The following is a 19,821-nucleotide window of genomic DNA, read 5'->3' as shown; positions in this document are numbered from 1 at the left end:
TAGTAGGGGTGTATATTGTAGCGTCCCGGAAGAGTTAGTGCTGCATGGGATTCTGGGTACTTGTTCTGTTGTGTTTATGATGTGTTACTGTGCGGATGTTCTCCCAAAATGTGTTTGTCATTCTTGTTTGTTGTGGATTCACATTGTGGCGTATATTTCTAACAATGTGAAAGGTTTTTATACTGGCACCCTCAGTGTAACCTGTATCGCTGGAGATCAAGTATGCGTTGCATTCACTTCTATGTGCGTGCCAAAGCTGCACTTATTATGTAACTGAGCCAGCATTTGTTGGAGTGGTATAATCTGCGGGCCAGCTCTAGTGTTAATTTGATATCACCTCACGGGCCAAGTGAAGTTACACGGGCCAGAGTTTGACACCCATGCTCTACGGTGTAGCAGTGAATATTTCATAGGGCGACGAGCGGATGATGTTCCCGTAAAGCACATCCATATTTACTTTAGGTCGCCTGCTCTTGATAGTTTGTATGCGGGGGACAGCCCAGGTTTGTGGCAACGCCGCATGAAGACGTGGGCGTGTTTTGACGATACGACCGGAGGGAGGGAAGGAGTGGCGGTGATGAGTTTGCAGGTATCGACGGTGACTAACTGGACCCTTTCTTTAGATCAGGGGTGGCCAAAGTGTGGCATGGGCTGCTCGTTTGTTTGTGGCCCTGGACATGTACTAAATATTACATTAATTCACAGTGTTGGCGCTAGGAATTTTCAAAATGGGACCCCATAAAGTCATAAAAATGGGGTCCCACAGTAGATTTTTGGGGTCCCACTTTTTTGTAAAGTTATTTTGAAAAGAAATGGTAAATGTATGTATTATCCTGTTATATCTCACATTCTATATTGTGTTTTGGACAAAGGTTGTCATAAACGTTACTTCACAATGAGTTTATGACTCATTGTATGTTTCATATGTATATTGACAAAAAGAACGATATGTACAGTAGTGTGAACACCATTCAGGTAGGAACCTTTGACACGGAAGCTTTTGTGTCAGGATCGTTCTGACTGGGGGGGAACTTCCGGCCAATCTGGACGAAAAGCTGACATGCTGTATCTTCAGGTCAGTAACCTGTGTAAATGACTAACATCAGTTCTTAAAGTCATGAAGTACTTACATAATCGTTGGGAAGATGTTATCCTGGGGTACGTGTATCCGCAAACTGAGATATTTGAACGCCCATGACGACGTTGGTAATGACAGTAACAGGTGCCTGCCGCGGCCATGTTGAACCTAGTTAGCCCTCAACTGTGTCTTACAGGCAAGTCGTTTGTATTTGACTTGCCATTTCACGGCGAGTTTGGTGAGCCCTCAATTCCGTCTTGTAGGCAAGACAATTGATTGTATTTGAGGGATTCAGAATTATACTTTTGGGCTGCTGCACAGGGGCGTCACTAGCTTTTAAGGACAGGGGGGGCTTTGCCCCCAGGAGATGCACAGGATGCGAGCGAATGTTACGCACGAGCACAAAACTTCACAAACGGCTAACAAAGACTTGGAAATGATTCATTGTTATTATTATTTTTTTTAAATGCACGGGACTATGACTTTTAACCATTTTTTTTCTTTTTCTTTTTATGTATTTATTCATTTTACATTTTATATTAAATGTCTTGGTTTTTCCTCCCTCTGAAAATCCTATGAAATGTTTAACAAGCCATCCTATAATAACAAAACAGCTATTAATGTAACCATATAATAAAACAAATATATTTAATGATGTTTTTTCATTATTTTAACAATAGGCTAATGTACATTACTTTATATAGATTCTACAAGAAACACAAAACTTAAAAAATAAATTATTTACAATTGCACACACAAGGTTTTGTGCAGCTTCACTCATTGTAAAGGAAGATAATGTGCTTCATACACCTGCAGGATCGCAAGCAAGGTCGCAGAGAAAATGTGGGCTGGAATTTGAGTGATGTGGGCATTTTCTATGTGAACAAGTGGAATGGATTGGATACCGACGCACGAAAGGGGCTTTCTACCTTACGCTACGAAGTGAGGGGAAACTGAGTGAATAATAACAGGTTATATGATTATTTAAACTCATATTTGGGCCACTTTATAATGAATATGTCGGCATTTATTTGTAAAAAAAAAAAACAAGAAAACACCAAATTATTTAGGGGGGCTTAAGAATATTTTAGGGGGGCTTGAGCCCCCCTAAAATAGGCCTAACAACGCCAATGCTGCTGCACACACACATTGTTGTACATGTAGAAGTTGACATATAACACTGTTTTGCCAAGTAGTTTATTGTAGATATGAATTAATTCCTATTGGATTGAGTTTTTTCTTCTTCGATCCTAGGTCGTTGTGGTGGTTTGAGAAGTCCTTGTGATTAAAGACTATAAACTTTTTTTATTAATTAATTTTTTATTTTTTTTACACTACTAAAAATTTTTTAAAAAAACACTACAAACTTTGATTGATTGAGTGATAAATAATTAATTGAAAGTAAACTAATTTTATATAATCAAATAAAAGCTGAATTTCCCCCAGGGTTTATTAAAGTACTTTCTATTCTATTCTATATCAGTACATATTATATACTGTATATATAATATGCAAATATTACATATATGTCATATTGCTACTATTGTACATTTTTAGTCTAATTTATACCTGCAATATCCTTTCCATCCTTTGTAATTGAGCTACTGTGTGGAACAATTTCCCTTGTGGATCAATAAAGTTTGTCTAAGTCTATTAGTGGCATGTTTACGCTAGGGCTGCAACTAACGATTAATTTGATAATCGATTAATCTGTCGATTATTACTCCGATTATTTGATTGATAATCGGATGAAAGAGACAAACTACATTTCTATCCTTTCCAGTATTTTATTGGGAAAAAAACAGCATAATGGCACCATACTTATTTTGATTATTGTTTCTCAGCTGTTTGTAAATGTTGCAGTTTATAAATAAAGGTTTATAAAAAAAAACTCTGCGCATAGCATAGCTCCAACGAATCGATGACTAAATTAATCGCCAACTATTTTTATAATCGATTTTAATCGATTTAATCAATTAGTTGTTGCAGCCCTACATATATGTCAAATTGCTACTATTGTACCTTTTTAGTCTACTTTATACCTGCAATATCCTTTCCATCCTTACCCTTTCCATCTTTTGTAACTGAGCTACTGTGTGGAACAATTTCCCTTGTGGATCAATAAAGTTTGTCTAAGTCTACTAGTGGCATGTTTACACTGTGGAATACATGTGTGTTAAAAGGTAAAGATAGTTTTTTAACACTTATGAAAGAGGTCTATTTGTCCTCTGTGTAATTTGTTGCGGTAATAAGTCCTGAAGTGGAGAAAATAAGTTGCGTCTTTGAATCGCGACACAATGCAAGTTTTTGTTCTATGTCAGTATAGTGGAGGTTGTGTACTAATGTCAAGTGATGGTGTATTTTTGCACGTTTATATCAGGGTTTCGCCTAAACCAGGGGTCAGCAACCTGCGGCTCTTTAGTGCCGCCCTAGTGGCTCCCTGGAGCATTTTTAAAAAAGGATTGAAATATGGAAAAAGATGGGGGAAACATATTTTTTTTGTTTTAGCATGGTTTTTTTTTTTAGGACAAACATAACACAAATTTTCCCAATTGTTAGAAATGTTTAATATGTTTGTGAGAGTATGATGAGATGTATTTGGTGAACATCAAGGGACAAGCGGTGGAAAATGGAAACATTGAAATTTTGGCGGTTCTTGAACTCACTATAGTGTGGACTGTGATGCAACATGTTTGTTTACATGTAAAATCTTCCACTCTTTCTTTGTCTCATTTTGTCCACCAAAAGTTTTATACTGTGTGTGAATGCTCAAAGGTGCACGTTGTTGATGTTATTGACTTGTTGGAGTGCTAATCAGGCATATTTTAATCAATGCTAACATGCTATTTAGGATAGCTGTATGTAAATATTGCATCATTATGCCTCATTTGTAGGTATATTTGAGCTAATTTAATTTCCTTTACTTTCATCCTTTTTGTATATAATTTAGTTTTGCATGTCTCATGACACATTATCTGCTTGTAATATTGGCTGCGTTTCAGATAGTTGTTTGTGTGCCATGTTGTTCCAGACCACAGCAAACATTACCTAGCTTGCCAAATATTGTAATAAATCTATTAAAAGAAGACAGCTGGCCGTTTCCTTTAACTTGGACACACACATCTATAACTTTGTCCATTAAAAGCCAGTAATTTCCAGGAGTTATCTCACTTTCTGAGGAGCCTCTGATTTACTAATGGTTTCTAATGTTGTAAAAATGTGTAGAATAAATGTTAAATTTCAACGTTTCTGTCAACGAATATTAGCTATAATAGTAATTTTGATAGTAAGCTATTATAGCTAATATAGACACTTACGTCATGTGTTGCCTTCATTATAAGACTTACATACGGCTTTTAATTTTTTGCGGCTCCAGACAGATTTGTTTTTTGTATTTTTGATCCAATATGGCTCTTTCAACATTTTGGGTTGCCGACCCCTGCCCTAAACTGCCAAGATACCTTTGGCGGTGGGGGCGTGGTCATGGGCGTAGTCACAATGACGGCATCCAGCAATTTGCATAATTAGCTATGATATGATTATCTTTAAACAGGCTGAAAAAATGTATGCATACATTTAAAACAAATTTGTTTTAGTACCGTGTTTTTCGGACTATAAGACGCACTTAAAATCCTTTTCATTTTCTCAAAACTCGACAGTGCGCCTAATGTACGGAATAATTTTGGTTGTGCTTACCGACCTCGAAGCTATTTTATTTGGTACATGGTGAAATGATAAGTGTGACCAGTAGATGGCAGTCAAACATAAGAGACACGTGTAGACTGCAATATGACTCAAGTAAACAACACCGACATTTTATATGTTCCATTGAAAATATAGAACATTACATTTGGCGCTCAAAAATCTATCGAAATGTTTTAGTATGACTTTGGTAAGCTATGACGTCGCACCGCTGGATGGATTGTACTGTGCTTCAACAAACTAGTTTTATTGTGGTGTGTGTATAAGGTAAGACATATTATCTGGCGTTTTGTTTCGCAATACTATGCAAAAGCAATTTTTCTTACCTTCTGGTACCTGCTGATATGTATTTGGGATCTGCATAAGTCCTGAAAATTTGAGCGCATCCTGCCGTAGTCAATAAGCTTCTTCTTTTTCTCTATCTTCTTGTTATGGGACATTCATCCTCCGCTGTTGCCATTTCTAATATAAAGTAGTGTAAAGTTCTAACTTATATCTGGCAGTAAACTCGCCATGAAAGCGCTAAAACATACCGGTGTGGTGAGTTTACATTATTCACCCAAGGAACTTTAGTTATAGAGCTCCGTTTATTGATTGAAGTAAAGTCTGAATGTCAATAAAAAAAGTTAGCTCCATCTTTTGACACTTCTTCCACTCCCGTCCTTGCACGCTACACCGCTACAACAAAGATGACGGGGAGAAGACGTTGTCGAAGGTGAGCCACGTAAATAAGACCGCCCACAAAACGGCGCATCCAGAAGCGACTGTCAGAAAGCGGCTTGAAGATGATCTGTAAAACATCATCTATGCAACATTTTGACCAAAGAACCACCATTACATGTTATGTACACCACAAGGAAGTGTTTTACATTTAGAAAAAATATATATATTATGACCCCTTTTAAAGCACCCTATAATTTCGGTGCGCCTTTTGTATGAAAATAGACTTGACTAGACCCGCTCATCGGCAGTGCGCCTTATAATCCGGTGCGCCCTATGGTCCGGAAAATACGGTATTTAGTATTAGTATTAACATATATTTTTTAAATCGTTTTGCCATATTTTCCATTTTTGCTGCTTTTTGAACAATGTACTCTGTTGAACATTTTTCAAGTGTTTACAGACTTTTAATGACATTTTCTTTCTTTCTTTTTTTTTTTTTTTTTTTTGTCCTGTCCAGCTTTTTAGGCAAATCATATAGTTGATGTAAAGGCCCATATCAGCTGTTCAGATTTACTTTACAAAAGAGAAGTGTGGGATACTTCTCTTGTTGCCTTATTTGTATTTGACTTTATTAAATGCATTTATATTATCATTTGGTGCAGCCGGGCCGGAGCAGGAGGGGATAGAAAGAGAAAAAAAAGAAAGACAGAGGGGGGAATTGTGGGGACAAGAGGGGGATTAGACAGAGAGACAAAAACAACAACAGCAAACACAACAACAACAACAACAATAGAGCATGTACATGTAGACATGTACAAATATGATGGTAAAAGTGATAGCAAATAAGCAGTTAGCAAAAATAAAAAATAATACAGAAATGACAATGAGCATTATTACACTACAAATGGAGCAATACAAATACCAATAAAAATAGCGCTATTGATCATGAACAATACCAATAATTTACCTCTATTATCAACAATGACTTTTTTTTTAAATTAAAAACAACCAGCAACAAATGTAGAGTCTTCTTTTGGTGGTATTATTAAATGTACTCGTGTTTCGAGACTCTACTTCTGACCCTCGATGTCCTTGACGAAAGAGGCGAGCTGCGGAGAGCAAGACGTCACATTTGCTTGTTCCTCCAGTTGGACTTTCTCTTCTTAAAAGCCGCCACTGTCCTCTTAATATTTGCACAGTTTGTAGATGGCTGTACGCGGGTATAACTGCAATATATATAAAAATTAAGTCGACATTGCAGGCATGCTGACAACGCTCCAGTTTTGTTTACATCTGATTTCGGTAGCGTAGTTTTCGGTGATCAAAGTCTTTTTCCGGTAGTCAAGTTTTCCGTACATCACTTGTCAATAGTGCACATAATAGGATATATATATATTAAATTCATACTGTAACGATTAGCTGATATTAATGTTTTAGGTTCGTGTGGTTAGGATTTGAAGTTAGTTTTTCCCATGTTTACAAACACATCGTCCGTGCCTGAAAGGTGATTGGTGGAGAATGAGGAAGTGTTGTTGTGTGTCCAGCAAAGCGCGGATTTAGGAGATGAAAGTGTTTGCACAGGAGGTAAAACCTGTTGGAATTGTGTCGTCAGTTATCATAAGATAGGTAATAAAAGTTAAAAATAGTGACAATCTACAATGTTAATAGTCACAAAAATAAAGAAAACACATTGAATGAGAAGGTGTGTCCAAACTTTTGTATATCTTTATATCTAACCTATTTACCTTGTCAAATAATATGAAACTATGTGTTAATAACATAACATGTTATTTATTTAACACATAAACCTTAGACTTAGGTCAGGCTGATTAAAAAAATAAATAATAATCAAATATACTGCCAAAGAAGGGACTCATACTGTAAAAACTGTTAAAACATACCTAATATAATAAATAATAATACTAATTTATATATATTTATATAATATATAATATATATTTGTTAATATATATTATTATGTGTTTGCACAGGAGGTAAAACCTGTTGGAATTGTGTCGTCAGTTATCATAAGATTGGTAATAAAAGTTAAAAATAGCGTCTGACTCTGTGATTTATTTTGGGGGCTACAATATATTATTTTGATTTGTTTGCAAGTAAAAAAAACACACCCTTATTTTCAAAGTGTGGTGGTAGTGAAAATGTTGTAGGGGCGCGCCACATTCAATTACATTATGGGGAAACCCTGTATATTTTACAAGTGTAAAGCAGTAAGTGATGCGCCAAAAGTGTTACTTTAAGTGAATGTAAGTTTCTAATTTGTTATAAAGATACTGGATATGTGAATGCTATTTGTACTTACCTGCAACCAATTCAGAGGAATGTCATTATTTGTATATGTGAATTTTAACATAGATGAAATCTGGACGAAGAAACTGAGTGCTCTCTGTCTGACTTGCTGATCTAATTGTATATGTATCTACAGATACTGTAATTTACTAATGTGGTACCATATTCTGGGACCCGTAACAGTTGCAGTGTTTCCCATGTATTCATTTTTTTTGGTAAATATTATGCGATAACTTTCCCGGTGATGAATGTGCTTCCATCTCCCGCAACCATGTTCCACGAAACATCAACTATGTTATTTATTTGAAAATTAAGACTTTAAGCAACACGGTTCTATAGTTCGCCAGTACACAGGAACAGTTAACTTATGGCGGTGCACCTGTGGCTAGGGGCGTGGTCAATGTGACGTCATCATATAATTTGCATAATTGTTGATGATGCAAATATATATTTTTTAAAAAGGCAACAATTGTTTACATTCATTTAAACACAAGTCTGTGTTATTAGTAATTAGTATTAACATATTTTTTTCTCGAAACCTCTACCAATATATGGTTCTGCTCCATTTTTTTAAATTATGGGCCTGCTGCATTGCCACTGTTAACATGCAAACAATAGCATGCTAGCAAGCTAACTTAAGCCTGCTAACTTTTTCATCTAATTTTACACTTTTTTCCTATTTCTGCAGCCATACACCTTTGAGTCATATAACTTGGTATATGAAACATGCTGACTGTTATCATGCTATCGTTAGCACACATGCTAATTGTTAGCATTTTTATGTAAACATACTACTGTTTTCAGACACTCTGCACCATCTAAGTATGGCGGCTTCCGACGACCCCTCGCCAAAGGTACAGGGCAGAGATAGCAGGCCCATCCAAATTTCCACGGGAATTTTGTAGTTCTCCCCTTTAGGGACAGATTCCAGATGTCTCCTGGAAACAAAACAGAAAAAGTTCAAAAGTCAAGGGAAGGCGAAGGGAGGACTTGGCGGTGGGTCGCCAGGCCAAGTGTCTCCGCAGCAAGCGAGAGAGAGTCAGGTGGCGGCGACGCGTTGAACGCCGCTGCATTTGGCGAGGCGGGAGACCACGGAAGGGCCACATTCGTGACCGTTGAGGAGGCGGACGCAAGTGGTGCCAGAACCTCAACAGGCTGTGAGTCCTACGCCCAGGTCCTGGGCGTCGCTCCTGTTGGTGCAAAGGGCGTCCATGAATTGACCACTGAGGGAGTCGCGTGTCCCAATGGTCGCGGTGGCGACAACGACGGAGACGATGAGGGCGGCGCCGTGGTACGGCCCGCCAGAGACAAGGAAGAAAGCAGGCGGCGATGGCCGAGCCAGGCAGAGACCCGGAACCGCCGTCCAAGGTGAAGGGAGAAGGTCCGAGCCTGCTGTGGGCTGGGACCGCACAAACCTGGCTTTCAAGTCCTCCAAGAATTGTCGGCTGAACGTCGCCGACAGGGTTCCCGCAAGGTTACAGTCAGGCTCGAGGATTATGTGAGGAACAGCGGGACAGGAACCAGGAGAGTAATGATCAGGTAAGATGATTTTAATTCACTGAAACAGAGAAGGAAGCAGTCGTGCATGTAACGGTTCACAAACATAAATCGATCCTCAAGCCCTGAGAAGCAGGCAAGGGTGGCATAAATGGAAGCCTGCTGATTATCACCAGGTGTGGAACGGCTGCCAATCAACAGCAGGTGAGGGGAAAACAGCGCTCAGCGGGACAAGCAGGAAATGGAACCAAAATAAGAGCACTGATAGGAAATAAACACAAAACAAGGAAGCACAAACAGAAATGAAGTGACAGATCGTCACACGTTAGCTGTATAACATTTGTTGCGCGCGAACAGTATTCCTCTCACTGGTCACTCCCGAGTTCTTTTGGATGACATATATGTTGAGTAAAAAGGGCCACCGAGACAGAATAGTACTTGGCCAAGTTTTACTAAAGCCTTAGGAGATCAGCCCTTACAACGCAATAATAGCATCACCAAGCGAGGTCTAAAAGTAAGACAAAAGAAATGAACTCTTATAGTGAGAAGGCAGCCACCCTCCTTACAGAGAGGGATGCACCTGCTTATAAGAAGAGGGACCGTGTCCTTCACGGAACGGAACTGGCTCAAACCTCCCTTTTGAGGAGTGATTCATCATGATTGTGCAAGACACTGGACGCTCGAGGACCAAATATGTAAATCAACAACATATAATAAGGCAACGGAAGTATACCGGCCGCACGAACATCTCCAGAGCGGAAAAGTACCAATAGTGTGATCACACAATACAATGTTATACTAAAGCATCTAAGTCAGACCTGGGCAAATTAAGGCCCGGGGGCCACATGCGGCCCGTTGAGCTTTTCAATATGGCCCGCCGGACATTCCCAAATCATTTTTTTTAGATCTTTAAGATGGAAAGTGTAGCTGCCATTATGATATGCAGTGATGTTTTCTGATGACCGTAAGTCTTGAACTATACAAAGTATTCATGGTTGGAATCTGCGCTTTTGGATGATATACTAGTTACTATGGTCATCTAATTAGTTACTATGGTAATCTACGTCACAGCAGCTCAGACGAGGCCCCAAGCAGTGTGGGCGGGAAGCGTTTCCACAGACGCGGAGGGAGATTTTCACAACAAAGTTCTAAAGCTTAGTGATATATCAGACATATCAGATTGTAGGTGGGTTTATTTTGTACCCTTCGCGTTCATATTTCACTGTTTGTTGCATTTTTGTCGCGTTTCACTCGATTGTAAAATGTGTCGATCGAAAGTGGGTGTGACATTCATATTTTGTCAATATTCAGTGTAAAAAAAAAAAGTAAAATTCCATTACGTTTTTAAAGGGAAACATTATCACCAGACCTATGTAAGCGTCAATATATACCTTGATGTTGCAGAAAAAAGACCATATATTTTTTTAACCAATTTCCGAACTCTAAATGGGGGAATTTTGGCGAATTAAACGCCTTTCTAATATTCGCTCTCGGAGCGATGACGTCACATCGGGAAGCATCCCGCCATTTTCTCAAACACAGAGTCAAATCAGCTCTGTTATTTTCCGTTTTTTCGACTGTTTTCCGTACCCTGGAGACATCATGCCTCGTCGGTGTGTTGTCGGAGGGTGTAACAACATGAACAGGGACGGATTCAAGTTGCACCAGTGGCCCAAAGATGCGAAAGTGGCAAGAAATTGGACGTTTGTTCCGCACACTTTACTGACGAAAGCTATGCTACGACAGAGATGGCAAGAATGTGTGGATATCCTGCGACACTCAAAGCAGATGCATTTCCAACGATAAAGTCAAAGAAATCTGCCGCCAGACCCCCATTGAATCTGCCGGAGTGTGTGAGCAATTCAGGGACAAAGGGCCTCGGTAGCACGGCAAGCAATGGCGGCAGTTTGTTCCCGCAGACGAGCGAGCTAAACCCCCTATCGACCCTAGCTTCCCTGGCCTGCTGACATCAACTCCAAAACTGGACAGATCAGCTTTCAGGAAAAGAGCGCGGATGAGGGTATGTCTACAGAATATATTAATTGATGAAAATTGGGCTGTCTGCACTCTCAAAGTGCATCCATCCATCCATCCATCCATCCATCTTCTTCCGCTTATCCGAGGTCGGGTCGCGGGGGCAGCAGCTTAAGCAGGGAAGCCCATACTTCCCTCTCCCCAGCCACTTCGTCCAGCTCTTCCCGGGGGATCCCGAGGCGTTCCCAGGCCAGCCGGGAGAGATAGTCTTCCCAGCGTGTCCTGGGTCTTCCCCGTGGCCTCCTACCAGTCGGACGTGCCCGAAACACCTTCCTAGGGAGGCGTTCGGGTGGCATCCTGACCAGATGCCCGAACCACCTCATCTGGCTCCTCTCGATGTGGAGGAGCAGCGGCTTTACTTTGAGCTCCCTCCGAATGACAGAGCTTCTCACCCTATCTCTAAGGGAGAGCCCCGCCACTCGGCGGAGGAAACTCATTTCGGCCGCTTGTACCCGTGATCTTGTCCTTTCGGTCATGACCCAAAGCTCTTGACCATAGGTGAGGATGGGAACGTAGATCGACCGGTAAATCGAGAGCTTTGCCTTCCGGCTCAGCTCCTTCTTCACCACAACGGATCGATACAGCGTCCGCATTACTGAAGACGCCGCACCGATCCGCCTGTCGATCTCACGATCAACTCTTCCCCCACTCGTGAACAAGACTCCGAGGTACTTGAACTCCTCCACTTGGGGCAAGATCTCCTCCCCAACCCGGAGATGGCACTCCACCCTTTTCCGGGAGAGAACCATGGACTCGGACTTGGAGGTGCTGATTCCCATCCCAGTCGCTTCACACTCGGCTGCGAACCGATCCAGTGAGAGCTGAAGATCTTGGCCGGAGGAAGCCATCAGGACCACATCATCTGCAAATAGCAGTGACCTAATCCTGCAGCCACCAAACCAGATCCCCTCAACGCCCTGACTGCGCCTAGAAATTCTGTCCATAAAGGTTATGAACAGAATCGGTGACAAAGGGCAGCCTTGGCGGAGTCCAACCCTCACTGGAAACGTGTCCGACTTACTGCCGGCAATGCGGACCAAGCTCTGACACTGATTATACAGGGAGCGAACTGCCACAATAAGATAGTCCGTTACCCCATACTCTCTGAGCACTCCCCACAGGACTTCCCGGGGTACACGGTCGAATGCCTTCTCCAAGTCCACAAAGCACATGTAGACTGGTTGGGCAAACTCCCATGCACCCTCAAGGACCCTGCCGAGAGTATAGAGCTGGTCCACAGTTCCACGACCAGGACGAAAACCACACTGTTCCTCCTGAATCCGAGGTTCGACTATCCGGCGTAGCCTCCTCTCCAGTACACCTGAATAGACCTTACCGGGAAGGCTGAGGAGTGTGATCCCACGATAGTTGGAACACACCCTCCGGTTCCCCTTCTTAAAGAGAGGAACCACCACCCCGGTCTGCCAATCCAGAGGTACCGCCCCCGATGTCCACGCGATGTTGCAGAGTCTTGTCAACCAAGACAGCCCCACAACATCCAGAGCCTTAAGGAACTCCGGGCGGATCTCATCCACCCCCGGGGCCTTGCCACCGAGGAGCTTTTTAACTACCTCGGCAACCTCAGCCCCAGAAATAGGAGAGCCCACCACAGATTCCCCAGGCCCTGCTTCCTTATAGGAAGACGTGCTGGTAGGATTGAGGAGGTCTTCGAAGTATTCCCTCCACCGATCCACAACATCCGCAGTCGAGGTCAGCAGAACACCATCCCCACCATACACGGTGTTGACACTGCACTGCTTCCCCTTCCTGAGGCGGCGGATGGTGGTCCAGAATTGCTTCGAAGCCGTCCGGAAGTCTTTTTCCATGGCCTCCCCGAACTCCTCCCATGTCCGAGTTTTTGCCTCCGCGACCGCTGAAGCCGCACACCGCTTGGCCTGTCGGTACCTGTCTGCTGCCTCAGGAGTCCCATGAGCCAAAAGAACCCGATAGGACTCCTTCTTCAGCCTGACGGCATCCCTCACCGCCGGCGTCCACCAACGGGTTCTAGGATTACCGCCACGACAGGCACCAACCACCTTGCGGCCACAGCTCCAATCGGCCGCCTCGACAATAGAGGTACGGAACATTGTCCACTCGGACTCAATGTCCAGCACCTCCCTCGTGACATGTTCAAAGTTCTTCCGGAGGTGGGAATTGAAACTCTCTCTGACAGGAGACTCTGCCAGGCGTTCCCAGCAAACCCTCACAATGCGTTTGGGCCTGCCAGGTCTGTCCGGCATCCTCCCCCACCATCGCAGCCAACTCACCACCAGGTGGTGATCGGTAGAAAGCTCCGCCCCTCTCTTCACCCGAGTGTCCAAAACATGAGGCCGCAAATCCGATGACACAACTACAAAGTCGATCATGGAACTGCGGCCTAGGGTGTCCTGGTGCCAAGTGCACATATGGACACCCTTATGTTTGAACATGGTGTTTGTTATCGACAATCTGTGACGAGCACAAAAGTCCAATAACAGAACACCACTCGGGTTCAGATCCGGGCGGCCATTCTTCCCAATCACACCTCTCCAGGTTTCACTGTCGCTGCCAACATGAGCGTTGAAGTCCCCCAGTAGAACGAGGGAATCACCCGGGGGAGCACTCTCCAGTACTCCCTCGAGTGAATCCAAAAAGGGTGGGTACTCTGAGCTGCTGTTTGGCGCGTAAACGCAAACAACAGTCAGGACCCGTCCCCCCACCCGAAGGCGGAGGGAAGCTACCCTCTCGTCCACCGGGTTGAACTCCAACGTGCAGGCTTTGAGCCGAGGGGCAACAAGAATTGCCACCCCAGCCCGTCGCCTCTCACTGCCGGCAACGCCAGAGTGGAAGAGAGTCCAGCCCCTCTCAAGAGAAGTGGTTCCAGAGCCCTTGCTGTGCGTCGAAGTGAGTCCGACTATATCTAGCCGGAACTTCTCCACCTCACGCACTAGCTCAGGCTCCTTCCCCCCCAGCGAAGTGACGTTCCACGTCCCAAGAGCCAGCTTATGTAGCCGAGGATCGGACCGCCAAGTGCCCTGCCCTCGGCTGCCGCCCAGCTCACACTGCACCCGACCTCTATGGCCCCTGCTATGGGTGGTGAGCCCATTGGAGGGGGGACCCACGTTGCCTCTTCGGGCTGTGCCCGGCCGGGCCCCATGGGGACAGGCCCGGCCACCAGGCGCTCGCCATCGTGCCCCACCTCCGGGCCTGGCTCCAGAGGGGGGCCCCGGTGACCCGCGTCCGGGCGAGGGAAATCTGGGTCCTTGGTTTGTGTTCTTCATCGAGGTCTTCGAGCTGCTCTTTGTCTGATCCCTCACCTAGGACCAGTTTGCCTTGGGAGACCCTACCAGGGGGCATAAAAACCCCCGGACAACATAGCTCCTAGGATCATTGGGACACGCAAACTCCTCTACCACGGTAAGGTGGCAGCTCAGAGAGGAGTCTCAAAGTGCATATTGTTGCCAAATGTATTTCATATGCTGTAAACCTAGTTCATAGTTGTTAGTTTCCTTTAATGCCAAACAAACACATACCAATCGTTGGTTGGAAGGCGATCGCCGAATTAGTCCTCGCTTTCTCCCGTGTCGCTGGCTGTCGTGTCGTTTTCGTCGGTTTCGCTTGCATATGGTTCAAACCGATATGGCTCAATAGCTTCAGTTTCTTCTTCAATTTCGTTTTCGCTACCTGCCTCCACACTACAACCATCCGTTTCAATACATGCGTAATCTGTTGAATCGCTTAAGCCGCTGAAATCTGAGTCTGAATCCGAGCTAATGTCGCTATAGCTTGCTGTTCTTTCCGCCATGTTTGTTTGTGTTGGCTTCACTATGTGACGTCACAGGAAAATGGACGGGTGGTTAAAATCAGGCACTTTGAAGGTTTTTTTAGGGATATTGCGTGATGGGTAAAATTTTGAAAAAAACTTCGAAAAATATAATAAGCCACTGGGAACTGATTTTTAATGGTTTTAACCATTCTGAAATTGTGATCATGTTCCCCTTTAAGGCGGTCTGTCATAACGTTTTTAGCATTCAATTAGACATTATTGTGAGGTTTTGTATTAGTGTTCCTAAAAATAGATATACCGGCCCCCAGACACATTTTTTTCTCTAAATGTGGCCCCCGAGTCAAAATAATTGCCCAGGCCTGATCTAAGTACATGAAAAATATATGCATTCTCCACACATTGTATATTACATGAACAATGTAGCACTTATTAAAAGAAAATACATGCATCATCACTTTATATTGTACGATGACATCATTTTGTTGCGCCCCGGCCACGCCCCCACCACCACAAGTATATTGGCTATGTCTGGGAAACATTGTGTTGCCTTGTGTTGCGCAGGTCTACCTTTTACGATGCGTGCATCTCTGGGTGTGCACTATTTTCGTGGCCACTGTCACATATGCTCTGGCACGCTCTCGCCTGTTTTTGGATTAATGGAGGAAATCCCGACGTAATCTGGATTACCAGCAGACTGCACCCCCCCCCCACCCTCTTCGGCCAATTCCCTGGAAAGTCTCGTCGGCTTGACATTTTCGCTGCGGGTTGAGAAATGGAAAAGGAACGAGTGCCTCCTCCCCCAAGAGCATCCATTAGTGATCACTTAAGGGCCCCCCCCCCGGTCCATTATTGAGATGCTGCACGTTCTAGCTGCGCTCTTTAGACTCACAAGTGGCCATGAAGCACACAGATTAGCTGAAGTCGCTGTTAGCCTGTCCAACATCGAGTTTCTCCAACCGCCACTCGATAACCACTGCAGATTCACGCATGCCAAGTGTGTTTGTGTACGATCCACGACGTGCTCCTGTGCAGAGCACGTTCCCTTTCCTGGCCTTTCCCCATCGCCATTTTCCTGGGGAGTATCCACTACATAGCATCTTTAAGGTTATCCACGGTACATAGGGAGCGAGAGAGACACCGGGGCGAATGTCAAAGCAGGAAGCAGACAAATGGTCCCACATTTTTGACACTTCACAAACCTCTCCAGCACACTCGCAGTTCCTGTCACTTCTGTAACCATGGCAACTAAACCATGATATGTTTGATAAGGCTAGCAGAGCTAATGGGTAAAGATCACTGCACAGCATCTGACACAAGTCAGAAAAGCCCTCACATTTTATTTCCAGTGTATCTTTTTAAGGGGCAATACTAAAGAGAGTAAACGTGGATGCACTTTAGAGTAGTCAGTGTACAACAGTATGTGTTTTTGCTATCCACACACAACAATTATCATCTAAGATGGTGACTAGGTATGGGTGATATAGCCTAAAATCCATAGTTAGATATGTTGTAGCTAGGGATGTCCCGATCCAAGTTTTTGCACTTCCGATCCGATACCGATATTGTTTTTGCACTTCCGATCCGATACTGACCGATACCGATACTGGCCTATCCGAGCATGTATTAAAGTTTAAAGTTATTTAGCCTACTTAGTTGTCAGAATCATGTTGAAAAGGGTTTTAGTACTCTTAATAACAACTAGCCAGCTGAATTAGGGGAGTTTGAATAATACACAACGGTTGGTAACAACAAACTGACCTGTTTATTCAAGGATAAACACAAAATAGACAAAATTATACATGACAAACAGAAATGGCATCATTGAACTAGGGCTGGGCGATATGGCCTTTTTTTAATATTGCGATATTTTAAGGCCATATTGCGATACACGATCTATATCTCGATATTTTGCCTTAGCCTTGAATGAACACTTGATGCATATAATCACAGCAGTATGATGATTCTATGTGTTTTGATTGATTGATTGAGACTTTTATTAGTAGGTTGCACAGTGAAGTACATATTCCGTACAATTGACCACTAAATGGTAACACCCCAATAAGTTTTTCAACTTGTTTAAGCGGGGTCCACTTAAATTGATTCATGATACAGATATATACTATCAGATATATACTATCATCATAATACAGTCATCACACAAGATAATCACATTGAATTATTTACATTATTTATAATCCAGGGTGTGGAGGGGGGTGCCGGATGTAAGTGTCAAAAAGACAGCCAAAAGAGTTTGATATGAGAATAAATCTAAAGTTAAAATATAGGGTAGAAATGCACCCATTTGCAGGAAATGTAGTCTTGATTTTCAAAATGTTCTTTCAAGGCTTGCATGTCTACATTAAAACATTCTTCTTCATACTGCATTAATATATGCTACTTTTAAACTTTCATGCAGAGAAGGAAATCACAACTAAAAAAATCACTAATTTTTTCATACGGTGTTGATGTGGAAATGTTAGCCTCGGCATTTTGATGGTGTGGACGTGTGGCACCAAATGGAGATAAGCGTCTCGACAGACGTTACAATATTTGAACAATGATGACGAAAACTGTTTTCTCTGTCGTGTCCGTGTGTCAAAAATTGTTATGCGCTTATTTTTTTATTTGATGTTGTGCGTGGCATAGATTTGCCGTGCGCAGAGGACACTTGAGCAGTGCGTAATTGCGCAGGCGCGCACCTTAGAGGGAAGGTTGCTCGCACGGCTGCGCTAGCATCACAGCTAACGTTAGCTATGCTGCTACCTCTCTGCTCGGGGAGGGCGTATACGTATGTGACGTATGACGTGACAGTATGTGACGTGTGTCGTGACAGTATGTGACGTGTGTAAGAAGGTGTGCTTGCTGTCTGTGTGAAAGAGACAAAGGAAAGAGTGAGAAGAGCCTGTAGTGCAATGCCAGCAGCTAAAAGCAACTGCGTGAGAATCCACAGACCTGTGGATGTGTTGAAGGTGTGCTGGAAAATGCGGAACGGAAATTAGGGAGCAGCAGAAAAGTGGAATGTATTATTTAGATCAGTGCGTTGGAAAACACGGACCGGAGTTTTTTTTAAACTGGATCTGGATCGGCATTTTCCCATGCCTTGCCGATACGCATTTTTTGGCAAATATCGGCTTGAATTAAAGAAATTTTCACAGGGGGTACATCACTGAAAAAAGGTTGAGAACCACTGGCCTAGGTAACGTAGACTAATTTCTTTAACATACCCAACCGTATGTAAATTACAATTTTGTTTTGTTAGCACTATGTAGGAATAAAATGGCATCTACAGTGCCAGGATTCAGGCGAGAGCGCCTGGCCTCTAAAATGCGCCCTGCTGCGCTGAAGGAGCGCTCACTTGCAGCACCTGTTGCTGGGACGCATAAGATTCTCTTGGCAAGGTGTTGTAGTCGTGGGAATGATTGTCCTTGTTTACCCCAAAAGGAAAGTAGATTTTCCTCTGCTGATCCGTCGAGATGGAAGTTTGTAGAGGAATAATCCTTTACTTCATCAACAAGCACAGGTGTATCCTCCTCCCATTCTGTGAAGTCAATTCTTTTCTTTTTTGGTGATGCGCCATCAGCTCCACCTAAAGGACCGATGAAATCTATTACAGCCTAATGTTTTACATCTATAAAACAGTCAATCCACATAACATAAACTTAATAGCCCAGGCAGGCAGGCAATGTATCAACTCACCTTGCTCTGTTGCTGATTGGGGCTCGGTGACAGGGTTTTCTTCTCCATCACGACTGACACGGACGCTTTCCTCTGGAAGAAGTTCTCGAACTTGCTTGATCACCTCTCGTCTGTCGTCTTCTGCCAGCATTTTCAGCGACTTAAATTTCGGGTGGAGAAAAGTGGCGATTTTGTGAGTAGCAGTCGGATGCATCTTCTCATCAAGCAGAGCAGACGTGCGAGAGCGGAGAGTTTTCATGTAAGGTGGGTCTCCAAACTTGGGCTCACAGTGTTTCTTCAGCTTGAAAAACCAGAGCAGAACCATCTGAACGGTTGGGTGATGTTCTCCTTCAAGCTCGCTGATTGCTGACTTGAAAAGGGTGAGAAACTCGATCAAGTGTGCGAGTTGATCCTGGTGAATGCCATCGAGGCGATGTTCTTGGTCTTTGCTCCGTAGCAGCTCTCTGATGTCTTGGTATTGTTTCTGGATTGATTCCAACATCAGGACTTTACTGTTCCATCGCACATCACATTCTTGATTCACGGTGTGCTTTAGGCCGGCGACGGCACCGGTTCTTTTCAGAAATGCAACAAGCTCTTTGCAGTAATCGATCATGTCCAGGACATCTTCAATGCCCTCAGAATCACCCTTTCTACTGAAGGTGTGTCTCAGCACCGTGTTCAGGATGTGTGCGGAGCACGGAATCCAGTGGTAGGAGCGGAGTGCGGCTTTTATGTTAGGGCCCTGGTCACTGACAAAAACTACTTTAGATGGCTGTATTCCGTAGGACGTCAGTACACTGGTTATCTGCTCATGAAGGTTTTCGCTGTTTTTTTTCAGTGTTGGGTCAAACTCCACTGTTGCCAAAATACGATTTTCCAGCTTCCACTCCCTGATGTAGTGACACGTAAGGACTGTATATGCTCTCTTTTTAAATTCATCTGTCCACATATCGGTGGTTACAGAAATACCTCCGTTGTTGCTGATGGCTTTTTGGATGTCCTCCGAAAGTGTCTGCTTAGCAGTGGAAGCCTGCAGCTTTGCCCGATCACACACAGTTTGCCGATGGGGCAGGATGGCACCAGCATCCACGGCACC

The 19,821-nt window shown here is 43.4% G+C and overlaps 1 long non-coding RNA gene across 1 annotated transcript in view; it reads left to right on the top strand.

Annotated features, from left to right (window-relative positions):
• The first annotated feature begins 965 nt into the window (after positions 1–965).
• LOC133610337 (uncharacterized) overlaps positions 966–19,821 on the top strand; it is a 68,363-nt gene continuing 49,507 nt past the window's right edge. Inside the window, exon 1 of the long non-coding RNA XR_009815852.2 lies at positions 966–1,075. This is a non-coding gene — a long non-coding RNA (uncharacterized lncRNA). The remainder of the gene's footprint in view (positions 1,076–19,821) is intronic.

Source organism: Nerophis lumbriciformis, linkage group LG11, assembly GCF_033978685.3.
Source record: "Nerophis lumbriciformis linkage group LG11, RoL_Nlum_v2.1, whole genome shotgun sequence".
In the NCBI taxonomy this organism is placed as follows: Eukaryota; Metazoa; Chordata; class Actinopteri; order Syngnathiformes; family Syngnathidae; genus Nerophis; species Nerophis lumbriciformis.
This window is presented reverse-complemented; position numbering and strand designations above follow the sequence as displayed.